The 20824-nt window shown below is 40.6% G+C and overlaps 1 pseudogene; it reads left to right on the forward strand.

Annotated features, from left to right (window-relative positions):
* Positions 1-1144: 1144 nt before the first annotated feature.
* Positions 1145-1497, forward strand: LOC149991316 (UPF0449 protein C19orf25 homolog pseudogene; annotated as a pseudogene).
* The last annotated feature ends 19327 nt before the right edge of the window (positions 1498-20824 follow it).

The raw sequence follows: 20824 nt of genomic DNA on the forward strand, positions 1-20824 counted from the left end.
CATTATGTCTCACCAGCTCCACGTTTTGCAAAGGGTGAACCTGGGTGAGTTTCAACTGGAATTCCAGACCTCCCTGTTTTAAGGTATGAGGCCCTGACTTTATTTGGGCCGTCTTTTTAAATCCTCAAAGTGGAAGTAAGGTTAAGGGTTGACAGAACCCAAGCTAAGACAGGATTGGAGGAAAAAATGAGTGGATAGTTTTTTAATTATGCTTTTCAGTTGGTATTGCTTTCTGTGAATGTGAACTGCAGACTGTACAGATCTCAAAATAAAACTAAAATTAACATGGGAAGTCGTGCCTCCAAAGCCAGAAACTCCCATTCCCCAGCCCTCATTAATACTCCTGGTAGAAAGCCTTGACTTGCAAGTGCATTACAGAAATGGGAAGATTTAATGAGAAATGTTATCAACTTAAAATGGCCAAACTACAGTTTTCTTTTGGCACCTATATTAATATTTTTGCATGCAAAACTGGAAAATACTTGCTCTAAAACTAAACTGAATGAATAAGAAGCTTATTGATTTAGAAATTAAAAGCTTCTAGGAGGAGTACAGATAACTTTTTTAAAGGTTAATAAGAAAGTTTAGAGACTATCTCTGAACTAAAGAAGTCTTCTGAAGCTAATAAATGCCATCCCCTCACCTCTCCCCCACAACTCCAAAACCAAAGTTTGCCTTAATATGCAAATCTTAGAAGGTAAATCTTATCAAAAGTATTGAAAAAAATCCTTAGCCATGCCTGAGCACATCGATTTAATTTATTTCACCTAAATTAGTGAATTTTGATTGAAGTTTTTGTATATCTAGATATTTAAAAATGCCAAAATGTTGCTTGGCAGACAAGTCTTGAGTTCGCCTGCTTTTGGCTTTTGTTGCAGAGGCTGTGGAATGAATTTTTAGCTGTTAATGAGTGGCTTGCTAATAAATGTCTTTGTTAGAGGTGTGATTCTTGAAAATGAGTGTATTTGCCAATAGAAGAAACTATGTTTCTACAGGTTGTGAAATGTGTTCATAAGAGTCAACCTAGACTTCTCTCTGGTGCCAGGAGCTCTGGGCATGCGCCCAGGTGATGCGAGGTGGCTTCAGCAGGGAAACTGAGGCAGAGGTGCATCACCCCCAGTCCTGGACACTGAAGGGGCAAGGGATGATGGGCTCTAAGGCCAAGAAGCATGTGGTGCTGCCCACTCACCCAGTGCCCCTGACGATGGAGCAGATCCTGGAGAATGTAATGGGGCTCCCGCCAAGGACCTGGTCTTCACCGCCCTGGCCCTGGAAGACTCCTCAGACCCCTCTTGGAGGCCTGAGAAACCTGAGGCCCAGCAGGAGCAGTTCTATCAGCAGAGTCAGGCCTTTTTGGTCACCAACCAGCGGCAGGCAAGTGATAAGCTAAGACAGAGGTTTGATGACCTTTGGCAAACCAGCCAGGAGCTGGAGCAGGATGTCATCCAGGTGAAGCAGGTGGCACTGTCAGGGGCCATGTCCACCTCCTCAGGCTGACCTGGCCCTTGGGTTCTCCTGAGGCCACAGCCTCCAGACAGTGCACCCCACGACCTCCTGAAACATTTGGTCCTGGCCTGGCACATCTCAGGCATAGGACCCCTGGGTCCCAAAAGTATATTCTGGGCTCTCTGTTTCATGGACAAACCCTGCCGTGGTACCCAGAGACCTCAGGGGTCAGAGCCTGTCCTGTGTGTGGTTGTAGAAGAGAGTGTAGAGTGAGGGGCTGTGCCTGCCTCATCCATTCACAGGCCCCTTACCAAGGGTCAGGATAGGTTTTGTAGATGCCATTCACCCCCAGGCTTCTCTTCTGGGCCTGATTGCTGTCATCCTGGACTTGGTATGGGACCTCAGAACCCATTTCCCTCCTCTCTTCCTTTGGTGATCCTGCTTCCCTGATCACCCATTAGACTACGCTTGTCTTTGTGTGAAACTCTGTGGAACCCCCAGAAGTTCCAGAAGAGGGTGGGGGTTCTGTCCCTCCTTTGCCCATGCTGGCCATGGTCATGAGAGGAGCAGTTGCCCAGCAGGGCCCAGATCTGAGATGGGGACTCCAGTGGCCCCCAGCATTCAGATATAAGGTATGGGCTCTCCCCCAGGGCAGCATTTGTCCATCTGGTTCATGGTCAGGATGCAGTACTGACCTGTAAGCTGTGGGATCGATCAGACAGGGGTGCTCCCAAGGTAGGACAAGCTGTTCAGTTACCTGCCTCAAGCCCTCATCTGGCCACCTCCATCCTGGCAGTCCAGGCCCATTATATATGTCTCCACCAAGTTCCTCAGATGAAATCCCCCCTACCATCAGCCATTTTGTGGTGCCTCTGTGAACTGCTCCTTTCCAGGGTTCCCTGGGAGCTTAGGAAAGCACCTGGACCCAACAAGGCAAGTCCTTGACATGGGTAACCCAGCATCCCGGGAGGTGTTTTCTTTCATTTGAAGAAGGGGTACCTGCTTAAGCCTGAGAGACCTCTGAAACCTGAAAATGCCAGCTTGACTCCAGTTAGGGCAGTGAACACAGGCTTCACTGTCCAGGGCCCCGTGGCCCACCTGCTAATATCTTGAAGGTGCCCTGCTGCCCTGGACTGGGAGGTTACCCCTACCTGCACATCCTTGGCCTCAAGATGGGGCTACCTGAGTCTGATTCTGGGTGCTCCGGACCACACCCACCCTTCTCCCAAGGATCAGGAGGAGACACCCCACTTACCTTCCCCTGCACATTCACATGTTCAGAGTGTTCTCTTGCACGAATCTCACAGCCCAACCTTCCTCTAACACATGGAACCAGGGCAGGCAATCTGATGGAAAACCCACAAAGTACTCTGGTCCTGCCCTGTCTGCACCCATTTGGAAACATGGCCATGTAGAGCAAGATTCAACACCTCCATTTATTAAAGGTGCACATAAGAAAAAAAAGTCAGTCTAGAGAATACTGGCTGCTTATTTTTGGTTATCATCGGGAACTGAGGTTTCTAAAAGTTAAAAATTTCAAATTAAGTTGTAATGAATAGAAAACATGATATGGAAATACTTTTGAAGGAAAAAGAAGAAAGTGAGTTCTCAAGATGGTTATTTCTGAATGGATAAGAATGTTTGTGAAAATATGAAAGTTATAAATTTTGTGAGAGGTTGTGAAAGTTGTAGAAGTTTGTGAAAGTTTGAAATTTATAACCTTAAGCGGCAAAAGTTGCTCTTGCCTTCTCTACAGAAATTTGTAATTCAAATTATGTGTATGCTCTTGGTGTGTATGGTTTGATGTGATATGTCTGTAAGTAATGAAAGTTTTTTTTCTGCCTCTGGATGGCATTACTAGGGTGAAATATTTTATTGGCCTAAAGAAATTAAATACTTATGTAAATTAAGCAGGATCTTGTGGTCTTGTAAGAGAGCTGACAGAAGCCTCAGACTTTTGGGGATGGGACTCAGTGGACAGTCATTTTTCTGACATACCTAGTTTTTTCGTTATGCAAATGGCTATGGCCTGCTCTACTGCACCAAGGAGGTAGGAAGGGTTTGATCATAGAATGGTGATGCAAAAGCTTACAAGCGCTGCACAAGAATCTGCAAGTGGCCAGGACCCGTCACCACACTGACTACATCACAGGCCATGGTCAGGGTTTTAAAAATAAGAAAGAAGCCATTTAGGGAGTTGAGCCATTCAATTTGAAAAGATGTAGGGGACCCACAAGCCTGCTAGAAGATGCCACGCAGTTCTGGATTAAGAGCTGGAGAACATTGTGACACAGGCAGAACATCCCCAGTCACGCACAGATGAATGGGAGCTGCCCAGAGAGCTGAACTGTGTCTGGGAAATACAGAGCCATGAACTTCTATTTTCCTAAAGAGAGATGGTACCTCTGACTTTTCTGTTCTGAAACTGGTCTAATTTGGCAAGAAGGGAGGCAAAATTCTGTGCTTGTGGGTGTTTTAAAGGTAGTGGGACTTAACGGCAGAATTCAGCCATTAATCTAAATCTGTATGACCTTTAAATAAACAAATCCTTTCTTTTTCACCAAATTTTGGTGTTGGGAGCCATGCTTTTTGGTGGTGGGCAATCAAGCCCATCATAACTGAACAGCCTAGGGGTTTTGTTTCAAATTATTTAATAATAAAACTGGTTTAAATTTGTTCGATGTGTTTTAAGGTTATTACCATAAAATATGTGTATTTTTTTACCCAGATTTACAGAAAGGTTTATGTTATGGTCTTTTGGTTAAGTTTGTTTGACAAACCTTCCCGCAGGTTAAATTTTAAGAGACATTGAGTTCTTCCAATGGGCCCTTGAATACCTCAAGTGTTTATTCTCTCTCTCCATAGAAGTTTTTAAACTAATAAGGCCTATTTGAGGTGCTTGAAGTTACATGGGAAACTTTGCCAAAATAATAATAACTATATTCTATTTCTATACCTTTTTACTTTCACCTGGGAAGATTACAATTTCAGTTGGACAGTAACGCCCCAGGTATACTTGTATATGGGAGAGTCCCACCTAACGTCTTAAAAGTTAAAAGCTGATTTAGATGATGTTGAGTTTCCTAGAGGTTCCACTCTAATCCAATATGTGGGTAATTTAGTTTATACTCTAGGAAGTTACTAGATTGCCCCAAAACACAATAGACTATTAAAGGACAAGCTCTGATTCTGTTTACCCCAGGTAAAGTACTTTGGTTATCTGATATGTAATGATGGGTTACTAGTTAACTGAAAGACTCAGAGGAAGCCAATTCTTTCCTCTTACAAAAATAAGAAAGCAGCTTAGCAGATTCCCAGGTTCGACTGAATATTGTAACAGTTGGATTACAAATAGTTTTTTTTTATATTTTATTTTTTATTATATGTGATGTTCTTTGAAATTATGAAATTTTTTTTAATTTTATTTTTTGGTTTTTGAATTACAGTTGTCGCATTTTTTCTCCATTGCTCCCCCCCACCCAGCCCACCCCTTTTCCCACAATCATATCCCTCCCCGTTGCCCATGTCCATGAGTCATTTATACACGTTCCTTGACTAAACCCTTTCCTTACTTATCCCCCTCCTTTCCCTCCCCCTCCCCCCATTGGCTGTTATACTGCTCCTTGTCCTATTTAGTTCGTTTGTTTATGTTGTTCTTTAGTTTCCTGTATTACGTGATATCATAAGGTATTATTCCTTCTTTGCCTGACTTATTTCACTAAGCATAATTCTCTCTAATTCCATCCATGTTGTCACAAATGGCAAAAGTGCCTTCTTTCTCTCTGCTACATAGTATTCCATTGTGTAAATGTACCACTGTGTTTTGATCCACTCATCTACAGGTGGGAACTTAGGCAGTTTCCAGCACTTAGCTATTGTAAGCAGTGCTGCTATGAACATAGGGGTGCATAAGTTCTTTTGAATTAGGGTTATAGGATTTTCCAGGTATAATCCTAGCAGTGGAATCGCTGGTTCAAAAGGCAGTTCCATTTTGAGTTTTTTGAGGACATTCCATACTGTTTTCCATAGTGGCTGCACCAGTCTGCATTCCCACCAACAGTGCAGTAGGGTTCCCGTTTCTCCACATCCTCGCCAGCACTTGTTGTTTATTGATTTGTTGATGATGGCCATTCTGACTGGTGTAAAGTGGTATCTAATTGTGGTTTTTATTTGCATCCCTCTGATGGCTAGTGATGTTGAGCATTTTTTCATGAGTCTATGGACCTTCTGTATGTCTTCTTTGGAGAAGTGTTTGTTCAGGTCCTTTGCCCATTTTTTAATTGAGTTGTCTGCTTTCTCGATGTTGAGATGCATACGCTCTTTATATATTTTGGAGATCAGTCCCGTCTGAGATATCACTGGCAAATATGTTTTCCCATATGGTTGGTTTCCTTTTCAACTTGCTGATGTTTTCTTTTTCTGAGCAGAACCTTTTTAGTTTGATATAGTCCCATTTGTTTACCTTTTCCCTTATTTCTCTTGCCTTAGGAGGTGTATCTGTGAAAATATTGTTACGTGGGATATCTGAAATTTTCCTACCTATGTTTTCCTCTAGGACTTTTATGGTGTCCCGACTTACACTTAAGTCTTTGATCCATCTTGAGTTTATTCTCGTGTGTGGTGTAAGTTGGTGGTCTAGTTTCATTTTTTTGCATGTCCCTGTCCAGTTCTCCCAGCACCATTTGTTGAAGACACTCTTCTAACTCCATTTTATGTTCCTTTCTCCTTTATCAAATATTAGTTGATCGTATAGTCCTAGATTTATTTCTGGACTCTCTATTTTGTTCCATTGATCTATATGTCTGTTCTTATGCCAGCACCAGACTGTTTTGATCACAGTGGCTTTGTAGTATTGTTTGATGTCTGGTTTTGTGATTCCTCCTGCTGTGTTCTTCTGTCTCAAGATTGCTTTTGCTATTCGGGGTCTTTTTTGGTTCCATATTAATTTTTGGAGTATTTGTTCTAGGTCTGTGAAATATGTCGTTGGTATTTTAATAGGGATTTCACTGAATCTGTAAATTGCTTTGGGTAGTAAGGCCATTTTGATGATGTTGATTCTTCCCATCCATGAGCATGATATATGCTTCCATTTATTTGTATCTTCCTCGATTTCTTTCTTCAATGTTATGTAATTTTCAGAGTACAGGACTTTTATCTCTTTCATTAAGTTTACTCCTAGGTACTTTATTTTTTTGTTGCTATAGTAAATGGTACTTACTTTTTTTGTTTCTGTCTATGATATTTTATTGTTGGTGTACAGAAGTGCCTTAGATTTCTGTATATTTATTTTATACACTGCTATTTTGCCAAATTCACTTATTATACCAAGTAGTCTTTTAGTGGAGTTTATAGGGTTTTCTATGTATACTATCATGTCATCTGCATATAATGATAGTTTTACTTCTTCTTTCCCAGTTTGGATGCCTTTTATTTCTTTTTCTTGTCTGGTTGCTGTGGCTAGGACTTCCAACACTATGTTGAATAGGAGTGGAGAGAGTGGACAGCCTTGTCTTGTTCCTGATTTCAGGGGCAATTCTTTCAGTTTTTGTCCATTGAGTATGATGTTGGCTTCAGGTTTCTCATATATAGCCTTAATTATGTTAAGGTATGTTCCCTCTATTCCCATTTTGCTGAGTGTTTTCATCATAAATCGGTGTTGTACCTTATCAAATGCTTTTTCTGCATCTATTGATATAATCATGTGATTTTTGTCTTTCATTTTGTTCAGGTGATGTATTATATTTATCGCTTTGTGACTACTAAACCATCCTTGCATCCCTGGGATGAATTCCACTTGATCGTGGTGTATGATCTTTTTGATGTATTGCTGGATCCTGTTTGCCAATATTTTGTTGAAGATTTTAGCATCTATGTTAATCAGTGATATTAGCCTGTGGTTTTCTTTCTTTGTTGTGTCTTGACTTGGTTTTGGAATTAGGGTAATACTGGCTTCATAGAAAGAGTTAGGGATTTTTCCCTCTTCTTGGATTTTTTGGAATAGTGTGAGGAGGGTAGGAGTTAGTTCTTCCTTAAATGTTTTGTAAAATTTGCCAGTGAAGCCATCCGGTCCAGGGTTTTTGTGTGCTGGGAGATTTTTGATTGCTGTTTCAATTTCCTTCTTTGTTATTGGTCTGTTGAGCCTTTCTACTTCTTCTTTATTCAGTTTTGGAAAGGTATATGTTTCTAGAAATTTGTCCATTTCTTCTAGGTTGTCAAATTTCTTGCCATACAGTTGTTTGTAGTAATTTCTTACAATCATTTGTATTTCTGTGATATCAGTCGTGATTTCTCCTTTGTTGTTTCTAATTTTGTTTATTTGGGTCTTCTCTCTCTTTTACTTGATGAGCCTGGTTAAAAGCTTGTCGATTTTGTTTATTTTTTCGAAGAACCAGCTCCTGGTTTTATTGATCTTTTGAATTGTTTGTTTGGTCTCTATGTTGTTTAATTCTGCTCTGATCTTGATGATTTCCTTCCTTCTTCTTGCCCTAGGCTTTGTTTGTTGTTGTTGTTCTAGTTCTTGTAGCTTTAAGGTTAGATTTTTTTATCTGAGATTCTTCACTTTTTTTCAGATATGCCTGAATTGCTATGAACTTCCCTCTTTGAACTGCTTTTGCTGTGTCCCATAGGTTTGGGGCTGTTGTGTGTTCATTATCACTGGTTTCCAGAAATTTCTTGATTTCTTCTTCAATGTCATTGTTAACCCATTCATTATTTAATAGCATGTTATTCATTCTCCATGAGTTTGGATGACTTTGATTTTTTTCTCTGAGGTTGATTTTTAATTTCAAGGCATTGTGGTCTGAAAAAATGCTTGATATGATTTCAATTTTCTTGAATTTGTTGAGGCTTGTTTTGTGTCCTATCATGTGGTCTGTCTTTGAAAATGTCCCATGTGTATTTGAAAACAATGTATATTTTGCTTCTTTGGGGTGAAAAGTTCTATGTATATCAGTTAAGTCCATGTGGTTTAGTGTGTTGTTCAATGCCTCTATATCCTTGGTGTTCCTTTGCTTCAAAGATCTGTCTGTTGTTGATAATGGAGTGTTAAAATCCCCTACTATGGGTGTGTTGCTGTTAATATCCTTCTTGTGGTCTTCTAGTATTTTTTTAATGTATTTAGGTGCTCCTATGTTGTGTGTATATATGTTTATCAGTGTTATATTTTCTTAATGGATTCTTCCCTTAAGTATTATGAAATGTCCTTCTTTATCTCTTTTTTTTTCTTTATCTCTTTTTATTGCCCATGCTTTGAAATCTGTTTTGTCTGATGTGAGTACTGCTACCCCATGTTTTTTTCATGTCCATTTGCTTGGAATATTTTTTTGTATTTCTTTATTTTCAGTCTGTGTAAATCTTTTCTTTTGAGGTGTGTTTCTTGTAGACAGCAAATATGTGGGTCCTGTTTTCTTATCCATTTCGTTATCCTATGCCTTTTAATTGGAGCATTTAATCCATTTACATTGAAGGTTATTATTGACATGTATTTATTCATTTCCCTTTGTTCCTGTGTTTCTCTCTTCTTTTTTTCTTTTTTTTTTTTCTTCTTAAAACATTCCTTTTAGCATTTCTTGCAAGGCTGGTTTGGTGGAGATGTATTCTTTTAGTCTTCCTTTGTCTGGGAAACTCCTTATTTCACCTTTCATTTTGAATAAGAGCCTTGCTGGTTAGAGTATTCTTGGTTGTAGGCCTTTGTTTTTCATTGCTTGAAATATTTTTGAAGATTCCCTTGTGGCTTGTAGTGTTTTTGTTGAGAAATCGGTCGATAGCCTTATCTGAGCTCCCTTGTATGCTATTTGCTGTTTTTCTGTTTCTGCTTTTAGGATGCTCTTTGTCTTTGAATGTTGCCATTTTAATTATGATGTGCCTTGGAGTGGGTTTTTTGGGGTTCCTCTCCATTGAGACTCTCTGTGCTTCTTGAACTTTCATAACTTTTTCTCTCATCAGGTTGAGAAAACTTTCTGTCATTACTTCTCCTATCAGCTTTTCTATTCCTCGTTCTTGTTCTTCTCCCTCTTTTATTCCGATGATTCGGATATTATTTTTCCTCATGCTATCCTGTAATTCCCTTACGTCTTCTTTGTACCTTTTGATTTTTTTTTCATTTCGTTGTATTGTCTGGGAATTTTTTTCTACATTGTCCTCTAACTCACTGATCCGATCCTCTGCTTTGTTTAGCCTGCTTTTGATTGATTCCACTGTGTTTTTCAGTTCAGAGATTGTATTATTCATTTCTTCCTGGTTCTTGTTAGTAGTTTCTATGTCCCTTTTTATGCTGGTGTAGTTCTCCATAAGTTCCCTGTAATTTTCTTGGAGTTGTTGGTAACTTCCTTGGAGGTTGTCGTAGTTGTTTTTGAGGTTGTTGAGTATATTGAGCTTCTTCACCACCATTGTTTTGAATTCCATGTCTGACATTTGGGCTATGTCTATTCCATTTACTCTCTTTCTGGGGATTCCTCTTTTTTTTTCATCGAGATGTTGTTTCTGTGTCTTACCATGTTGGATTCTTCTTGTTTGTTTTTGTGTTTTGGATTTGTCTGCTTTGACTTCCCACCTTTGTGATATGAGATTCTTTTTAGGAGATCTGGGGGTTTCAGTGGTGCAGTCTCTTTCTCTTGAGCCTGATGTTCTTGGGGTACCCTTTATGTCATTTGTTTATGCTGTCTGGTTATATTTCAGATGCCCTCTGTTGGGATATTCCCTCCGGCTAGTTGATTGAGAGTCACTCTATCCACTTTGTCTTGAGTTATTTTGTGGAGATGCTGTTAAAAACATAAACACACAGCCCAGGCAGGAAACCCACACCCTCAAAAATATTCCCCACCCTCTATCCCACTATTGTCAGCAAATGAACCAGTATTAATATGAATGTAGAGAGGTTAGGGCTTTTATACTATAAGAAGAATAGATTAGTTGTTTTTATAGATGAAAAATATGATTTTTTAGGGAGGGGATGATAGATTAGTAATAGTATAAAGTAGTATTGAGACTATGCAACACAGTAGGTAATATTTACATTGTATGTTAATAATAATAAAAGAAAAAGAGGGAAGAATGCAGAATATAGTAAGAAAGTGGAATTGTATAGTATTAGATTTATATAGTAGTTATATTCTATTTATTTGGTGTGAAAGGGAGGCTAAACAAAATAGACAAACAAAAATTAAAGAGGAAGGATGAGAAGGAGAGATGGTATGAAACAAAGAGATAGTTTTCTTTAAAATTTATTAAATAAAAGTAAAAATTAAAATTAAGAATAAGAAATTAAAATAAAATAAACAAATAAAAAAACTAAAATGGAAATATAAATTTTAAAAAAATACAGAAGGGAAGTTTTTACTCAATTCAGCCTTTGTGTGTCATCTTCTTTATCTGGATCCACAGGTGGTCTAATGAGGCGGGCCAGAGTTTCCTGATTCTAGTAGCAGCGATGTGCGTCTGCATGTGGTCTTGGTCACGTGCCCGGGTTACTCTCCTGCGCATCCGCGGTGGCCCATGCATTTGTTTGGCGCCTGTTTGGAGCCGGCTGGTGTTCTTGTGCACGTGCGCACATGCACGCTAAAGGTGGCCTGTGCTCTAGCCTCAGGCCTGCCGAGCCGTGCCCCGGGAGTTGGTATCTTGCCCCTTAGGGCAGGGCCATGGGCACTTGTGCATGGTGGAAGTGAGCGTCTGTGAGTCGCCAGCACCCGTGGTTCCCGCACCCATCTGCTTGGGTACAAGCAGAGCTAGCGCAAGTGGGCTGTGCTCCGGCCTGGCGCCCACTGGGGCTGGACAGGGGTTTCTGTCCATGGTCTTCTGCGTGCCCAGTGGGCCCTCCCTGCACCTGTTGGGGCACTGATCTTATGTCTGTTTGGGTGTGTCCAAGGAGCACCCGGACGCGTGGCCGGTGACCTGGCTGCGCACCTGAGCCAGTGTATCCAAAATTTTTATTAGTGGTACAGCCTCTATATGTCTTATTAAAATCAAATTGACTTGACCATCATCTTGTTCCTAAGAATGGTTTGTAGGGAAGTCCTTGATAACACTGATTTAATTTGATTTACTAACTGAGTTTTGAAAATAAACAGAAATGTTACTGAGCTAGATATGCAATAACTTCTATAGTGGGCATAACGGAGTTCTTATTTACCTGGATAAGATATGTCCAGCAAGCCTAATTAATTTTTCTAGCTCCCACTTTTCAATTGGCCAGAGATTAAATAACCAATATTTACACTGTTAATAGCTATGTCTTTGGTGTACCTCACAACTTTAGAATATTGTTAAACTAGTGAGGCTTCTCAATTTTCTCAGGGCAGTCCATAAAAAAATGGGAAGTAGATTGCAAAATTATTAAATGTCATACAAAAATTGAAACAATTGGAGGGGCGGAGCCGGGGCAGAGAGGACATGGTGTGCTAGCGGCAGCAGTGGCAGCAGCGGCAGGCCAGCAGAAAGCACTGTCACATGTTTAAAAAAGTCAGGTGGGACAGCTGGGGAGCATTCCCAGATCCTCACTGGACCTCACAACCCAGGATTCGAGCACCAGGGAAAATCAAGCCTCATTGCGTCTGACTGTGCAGACCAGTGGGGGATGGAGTGGAGGCAGAAACTGCCGGTCTCAGCAGAGTCTGCTTGTTTAAAGGGCCCCCATGATCCTAGAACATCTGCAGACCCAACCACTCTGGGAACTACGGCCCGAGAAGCAGCTAGAGGGGCGACAGTCTGGTGCAGGACTGGGAGAGGTGCCTGGAAAAGGGGCGAGTGCTGGGCAGGCAGCATTGTTCCCTCTCGAACCCCTCCCCCACATGCAGCGCCACAACGTGGTGAAACAGGTCGCCCTGTACTGACTAATCCCTAAGGCTCAGCCCCTTACAATGTAACAGGAACAACAGCTCTACCTGGGACATGGAGGCAAAAAAACACAGGAGCCTGTCAGAATAAGGAGATGGAGAAGTGTGGCCCAAAAGGGAAAATGGATCAAGGTTCCAGTGGGAGAACTAAGCAATGAGGAGATAGCCAACTTAACAGATGAGGAGATAGACAACTTAACAGACACGGAATTCAAAACACTGGTGATAAAAATGCTCACAGGATTGATAGATATGCTTGAGTATGGCAAATGATAAGAGAAGAAGTGAAGGCTACACTAAGTGAAATGAAAGAAAATCCACACGAAACCAATGGTGAAGGGAAGGTAACCACGGTTCAAATCAATGAGTTGGCACATAAGGAAGAAAAAAACAGTCAACCAGTGCAGAATGAGAAAGCAAGAGTTGAAATAAAATGAGGAATACTTCCCAAATTTTGCGAAGGAGATGGACATACGGGTCCAGGAAGCATGGAGGGTCCCGGGCGAGCTGGACCCAGAGGGGACCACACCAGGATGCATCATGACTGAGATACCAAAGGTGAAAGATAAAGACAGAGTCCTGGGGGAAGCAAGAGACAGGCAGAGAGTTGCCTACAGGGGGTTGCCTATAAGACTCTTAGTTGATTTCTTAGAGGACGCTTTGCAGGCATGAAGGGACTGGCAAGCAGTATTCAATGTGATGGAAAGCAACCTACGACCAAGATTACTCTACCCAGCAAAGCTATCAATTGAATGGAAGGGCAGATAAAGTACTTCCCAGACAAGGTAAAGCTAAAGGAGTTAATCATCACCAAGCTATTATTATATGAAATGTGTAAGGGACTTACTTAAGAAAAAGAAGATCAAAACTATGAACACTGAAATGACAACAAACTCACAACTATCAACAACTGAATCTAAAAAATGAAAACAAAATCCGGCTAAGCAAACTAGAATAGGAACAGAATAATAGGTATGAGGATCATTTGGAGGGTTATCAGCTGGGAGGGGGAAGGGAGAGAAATAGGGAAATGGTGCAGGAACTACGAAACATAAGCGGTTGGTACAAAATAGACAAGGATGTGTTAAGAATAATATAGGAAAGGGTGAAGCCAAAGAACTTATATGCATCACCCATGGACATGAACTAAGCGGGGTGGGATTGATGGAGGGAAGGGAGGTACTGGGCAGAGGGGAGAAAAGGGGAAAAATTTGGGAACTACTGTAACAACATAATCGATAAAATATACTTAAAGAAATTTGAAACAATTGGAAGTTATCAAACATCCAGGGCTTTCTAAAGCTGCCACCATAGAAGCCAAAGGAAGTTATTTAAGCCAGTGCTGTAGCTAGACAGGAAGCATTAAATAGCTAACTTATCCAGACCTGAGATTGCTCATTGCTTCCTATTAAATCAATAAAAATTCTCTTTTATAGTTCCAATGGACAACTGCAGAGAAAAAGAGAATATGGCAACCAAAGGGGGAACCTTCATCCCAGGCAAACAGGTTTGGTCAGAAACCAATCTTACCAATAGGAGCTTAATGACCTATACTGTACTTTAATATGTATATGAGCTAAAATTTGAGTCCCAGAAGTTGATTTCATGGAGTAAACAATATTACTGGAAATCTACTGTAGTGCATAAAGTATACAGTAAATGTTCTATCTATCCAAAATATAGCCCACAAAAAGCATTCCATGGGACCCAAGGACAGTTCTCACTTCCTTTAGATCCAGTTATGGTAATTGGATTTATCCAAATGCTACCATCTCAAGAATACAAAAAAAAATGTATTAGTTACAATTTTGTATGGGTTGAGTCATTCCTTTACAGGAGAGCAACAGCTTTAATGGTCGGTAAATAATTTTTAAAAATCAATTCCCAAATTGGGGAATTCCCTCTGAGTTGGTGATGGACGGACTCCTTTACTAGACGACCAATGCAACCCATTTGTAATATTTAGCCTATTCTGCAGTATTTTCATTGTGCCTATTATTAGGTTTCAAGGGGTCAGCAGAGGTAGAGGCCAGCAGCCAATGCTAAACAAGACGGTTTATTGAGCATGTGACACAGCAGGCTGGGGTCGGGGCAGACACCACCAGCTAGGGGCAGGGCAGAGTGCATTTTTAAGGAATTCTGAGACTTGGAATACATAAGCAGTACAGGAGGTGGGCTAAGTTGCCCTCTTGTATAGCCAGCAGGTTAGCGGTTGGACAGTTGCCATTTCCTGATAGTTGCCTGACTCTAGGGCAGCTAGGGCCAGGGGGAGTTGACGGGGCTTTCTGCAGATGGCTCAGATGGGGGAGTGGAAGTTGATTCTGAGAAGAGAGAAGTTGCTAAATTTCTGTCTGCAGATAAGGATACCTTTGAAGGACATAGGCAGTCACTGGTGCAGGGGCAGCAGATTTATTAGGTGTTAGACAGTCCCTAACACCAGTAATTACTGTAGGGACTTGCTAACACCGGGATTGGATTCCCAGAAGCCTAAGACATATCACCCCCCAGTTATCTGGATTGGTAGAACTTATAAATGATACAATTAAAACTCAACTAGAAAAATTTTCAGAAATGTTTATCTCCCGTGGCCAAAAGCTCTCCTTAAAGTACTCCTCAACCTGAAATCTATGGTAAAATAGCCTTTCTCCTTTTGAAATAGTCACCAGCCACCCTATGAATCTCACATAAGAATCAACTTAGCTAAAAAGGAGACAGTTTGCACTATTATTAAGGGCTCATTAACCAGCCTATAGAGCTAATAAATTAGTAACATTTCACAGTGTGTTCTTGAGAGACAAAGACTTCTGAGACCATGATTTATAACCAGGAGATTTTTGTCCATTGGAAAAGACATTAAAGACTCTCCAACATGGTTGGAAGGGATGTTATCAGATGCCTGACTGTAAATGGACATTTGCCTCTGTCTCTGATGCTGGCCTCCCTCTACAGTGGAGATCAAGGACTTTTCAAGAGCAAGAAGCCACTGACCATGAAAGCAGACAGCTATCCCAAGACATCAACAAGGGCTGTATGCTCACAAATTGATGCTACTATTGAGTGAATGTATATAAAAATGATTTTTATACATGAAAATTTTAACTTAGGTACCTGCTAACCTTTCCCACCTACTAGACAATGATATTCTAATTATTAGCTATGATAATGAAGTTAGTGCTTTGTTGGCCACACATTGATCTTCTATTAATATAAGCTTTGGTACATTTTTTTTCTGGAGATATATATACATATATTATTTATAAAAGACCCATTTTGGGCAAATACCTCCAAGAACACCTTCTTGATAATTCCCCTAGAAGACTATATGTATTCAATCTAGATTAATATTATATAGCCACAGGAAGGGATGGTGAAAAGTTAAGAAAAATGCCTGGATGTGATGGGAAAATGCTTGCAGTAAACTGCCCTATTTGTCTTATCCTCAGACTCACCAGACATGCTCTTGTGGCTGGGTACCCATGAAAAAAGAAAAAACATCAATGGGTTCCTATTTCAAAAATTATTGAGATTACTTGGTGGGTAGATATGTCTGCAAATACCCCCATCCTCATTGCATCTTGGATGATTGTGGGAATCCCTATAGAATACTCAAACTCTAGCTCATTTTGGGGTTACCTGTACCCATTTAACGATGGCATGGGAAACAACATTTTTTGGGGTTAATTCATTTTACCCCAACTCCTTCATAGTCATAGCTACTCAATGGTAACAACATTCTTAGTGGATCCAACAGCCCTATAAAAGAAAGAAAAGGGGAATAGTTGGAGAATTAGGGGCTGGCCTTGGTATTCTGGGACAAGCTGAACTTGCAGTTAATGAAGAATGTCATTCATTAGAAAAAGACTCTATCTAAAATAAGTAATATAGAGGGAATACTGTTTCAAGAAGAAGGAAAAGGGTCAGAAGCAGCATGGAAAGGCAATAGGGTCTTATCTCAATGGATAAAACAGACTCAACAGAGTATAAAAACTCATGCATACACCCAACAATGGGAATGTGCCTATATGGCCTGTTGTCTATGCTAATGAAAATGGAATCTGAAGTAGCTATGAAACAGTGGCCAACAATAATGGGTGCAGAAGCCCAGGTCAGACATTTATGGGACTCATATGGCCCCCTGGATTTGGGAAAATTTTGGATGGGAAATGTGATCTACAGCATTGTGTCTTAAAAACCCAGGTATGTTGGTTTGATCTTAACCTTAAATTCTTAGTAGTTTAACTGGCTGGCACAGAGACTGTTACAGAACCCCTGGGCTACTCCAATTGAAACAGAACCCATGGGCTCTTTAGTTAGGGGCCCAATTGCCCGCAGCCAAAATTACAACTCTTAATATCAGAGTTCAGTGAAAAGAAAAGGAATTGTTTATTTAATAGTTGTATAGATCTAATTATTTGCGTATTTTTGCTGTTAAGTCTTATGTTCCTTAAAACACCCATAAACGCATATCTTTGCTTCCCCCTACCAAACAAGGCTAGTTTTAGAAAAGTTAGAGATACTGTTTCCCTACTTTCTAAACACAGTTCAGCTTTACCAGTGGCTGCCAATTATTCAATTCTGATTGGGGAGACCTTGTCTGTGTTATGGTGTCCACCAGCTTTTAATCCAGAACCTCGTGGATTCTTGGCCTCCTTGTAAACTGCATGGTTAGTCCTTTGTAATCCACATGGAGAGCCTTACTTTTCAAAGCAGCAAGGTTACTTCCCTTCCTTAAAACTGCATTGTCAGTTCCCCAAAACCGCATGGTCAGCCTGGCTGAAATGTCTGCTGCTTATTTTTAAATCCCTGACTACATCCTCTGATGCAATGGGTGTGGTAACCAGTTCTGACCATTCACAGGACCTCACGCAGGCTCTGTGTGCTTTTTCCATACTATTTCATGGTCCAAGCCCCCTCCCATCTACCTGAGGCCTTGGATGTATTAAAGCCATTTTGCATAACAAAGACACTAGCCACCAGCCTCAGGCATGTGAAGGCATCCTGAAAGCTGCTTCCTTCTCCCCATCCCCCAGCCGCAAACTCTGGGGTTTTTTGGACACCCCTGTTTCTGTAACAAGACCACCCTCAACAACATCAGGATATTTCCAATGGGAAGTAGATGAACCATATTTAAAAATAATAAATAATGGGAACCCATCTCACTATTTGTGAAAATTGAAAAGGTGAATGGTTATGTCCCCAATCTACATAGAATACTGAATTCACTCAATCCTGATCTATCATATCTACCCCAACAAATAACAACATATGGTATGTGGGAAAGGGGCATTTTTGTTTGGAAGGGTTAGAGAATTCTTCTGTTATACTAAATGAATTTTATTGTAATAACACCAAGTTTATGTTAAATATTACTGAAATATGGTGTAATACTGAAATTATATGCAGAATAGCTTTGCCTGAGGTTAATAAAACCTATGATAATATTGGTACTGAAAATCCAATATATTGGGAAATTGAACTTACTCCTCCCCATGAAGTCATTTCTATGGAAACTAACTGGCCAGAAGAAAAATTAGAGCTTTTGGATAATAGTTGGAAGTCTTAATTCATCTGGCTAAACATATCATAGGGTACAAATGACAGTGGGCAAAGGAGGAAAACAATATTAGCTTAATAAAAATTGTGATGATACATGTAAAGGGTTTTTGGTTGCCTGGGATGCTTGTTCCCCTCACATTCTTCCTTGTCTAGTATTAGATGTTTTCTGTTCTTAATCAGGGTTACTGGCTTAATACTGTTACTCCTGTTCTTAATATGTGAGTGTTATACCAGATGCAGAAAAACAAAAGACAAGAAGCAAAAAGACTCAGATCATGGTAGCTCAAAAATTAGAAATTATCCAGAATATTTTTTAACAAGGACATATAAGATCTGACTGCGTCCCATTCACTTGCCTTTCTTGAATAATAAAAATTCAATCTTAAATGCCATCTAAGGTTTTGGTTTTGCCCCATTACCCGCTGTCCACCCTGTTCAGCAAGACAAACGCAGACTCAGACTTTCTGGGAATGAGCCTTCCTAGCACCATGGGACCTCATTATCCTACCAAAAGGTTGGTCAACAATGCATCCTTTGGCTTTATTTATGATCAAAAGGGGGATATGTGGAAGTAAAGGGGTCACATATTAAACTGAAAAGTTCAGGGGAGGGCTGCAAGGCAGACTTACAAACTCAGAGACCTAAAGTAACCACAAATAATGGTCTAAAATTAAAACTTATTAACTAAAAGCAGTTCACGGTGGTTAGTCATGTATTTTTTCCCTAACAAAGATCAATTTTTACCTTAAGGGATCCAGTCTGCTGTCTGTTTCCATCTCTGATGACATACCCTTGGAACGTCAAGGTAACTTCCCTTTTTCCCAAACCTCTTAGGCACAAGCTGAGACCACAAGTCCCCTCATTGTTATTGTTATCATGTTAGTTGTTGACTGTTAATTATTTCTTACCTACCTATGTAAAACAAGTGTGTGCCTATCATTCTATCTTTTATTCAATCCCAGAGGTTTCCCCATCTTACTTTCTTCTGCCTCCCTAATCTATCACCAGTGGACTTCATGTAACCTCCTTATGGCTCCTCCTTTGATTTTAATGTATAAAATAAGATGTTAAGCTGCCATTCTCTGGAGCATTTTCTCAACCAGTTGAGATATTGCTTCCTGGCAACTGTCTTCAGTTTGGCTCAAATAAACTCACCAAAAATTCTCAAAAAATAAGAAATGAAGAAATTTTTAAAAATGTAATGGGATGCCTTGTTTAATTTTACATTTCACACATTTAAAGTCAGAATGCCAAAAAGGGATTGTGTGAACAGACACCAGGGCAGAATTACACTCCGTCTAATTAATGATTGAGATGTTTTGCAAAATTGGCAGGGTAAGTGTAACTGAGCAAACAGAGGCTCAGCCACATGGCACCTTGACACATAACCCAACAATTAGTGTTGAAGGAAACAGGTTTTTATTAGCAGGTTCCAACCTTGGGGGGCTGAAAGCACTTCTGCTAAGAGCCCTCCTTTCCCCCAAGACCCAAAGCCTCCCTTGCTTCCCAAAAGGCTACAAGCCAAAACCATACCCAGAAAGTCCCCACATCCTTATCTGTTTTTAATCCAGTCCTGCAAACAAATCTCCATCTCCTCTGGAATGTGCACTTGTGGGTTTCAGAGTCGCCATTGTCTCGCAGCAGCTCTCTCCTTCAGGATCTGAAGTATGTTATCCTCAGGTTCCATTTAGTGGTTCAGGAAATCATGTGATGTGTTATACCGGACCATGGTGGAGTCCATGGAGGCACACGTCCCAAAAGAGTGGCTTCTCCATATGTCCTTCAGAGAAGCAGAAATAGCTCCTCTTTCAGCCCACCTTCATTTAACTGATAGTTGCCCAGGAACTCCCTATGTGGCCTCATACCTGGCCCTTCCTATGATGTGTTAGCATTCACCATTTTTGCCAGTTCCCCAGTGTCTATTACCTTCTTTCAGCTGTCATCTTCAGTCAGGGCAAGAGTTCCCAGTGACACAGGGACATCAGGGGTGAGCACCTACTTCCTCTGACTATGTCACAAGTCACTATCAGACTGCCTTTGCTCTGAGTAATCACCCAGAGAACAATCTACGTTTTTACACCAGACTTATTAAGGGAAGGAAGGAAAGGAGGTTAGAGGTAAGAGATTACAGGTCCAACTCGAGGGCCTATAGGAGGAAGGGAAGGGAGAAGGAGGAAGGAGTAGAGACTCCCAGTTGCACAGAAGGGCCTGTATAAATTGCCTCCTGCCTATGTGCCTGCAGGCTCCAACTCCACACCTTTCCGGACATACATTTCGGTTAGGACGAGTTTGTACATCAATACATTCAACAAGTTATTTACATTTTCCTGCTTTTCCCTAGTCTACATGTCATGCTAGGTCCATCAACATTTCTTTTGGGAATAAGCAAACTCCACTTTATTTTTCTTTTTTATATTCTTCTTTTTTTTAAATAAATAAATCATTATTAATTATTTTAATAATAAAAAATAACAATCCCTTCCTCTCAGATATTAAGACCCTTTATAATCTTATAAAGGACAATGGGCGAAGGTCTCAAGCTCTTCTAGCTGCTTCAAGCTGGACATGGTCGCCGTCCTACCAACCCTTGGGTCCCGAAATCCCTAATAAGAGTTGGGGTGTGGAAGGAAGGGTGGCCTTCCCACATGGGGAAGGATCGTGCAGACTCCAGGTAAGTTGGCTGTCCCCGGCCAACGGCATGCTTGGTTTAACAAGCTGGCATCCTTGTTGTATTCTGGGGGCAACAGATTTGGCAAAAGGGTTAAAAGACATCATTCACTCCATAACTACTAGATGACAAAAGGCAGAGATTAATTTTTCAATGTCCAACATTAGGGGAAAATAAAAAGACTTCTTTGGAGGAAGGTGTCCCAGGCACATCTCACCTGTCTAAAATCCTTTTGCCCATTATACTTAGTTTGGGCTGAGGGAAATATTTCAGGTTTCCCCCCCTCAAACCTTTGGACCCTTTAGGTCCAAGCCATTAGGATAGA

This window comes from Furipterus horrens, unplaced genomic scaffold (assembly GCF_987537825.1).
Source record: "Furipterus horrens unplaced genomic scaffold, mFurHor1.1.pri manual_scaffold_17, whole genome shotgun sequence".
Classification (NCBI taxonomy): domain Eukaryota; kingdom Metazoa; phylum Chordata; class Mammalia; order Chiroptera; family Furipteridae; genus Furipterus; species Furipterus horrens.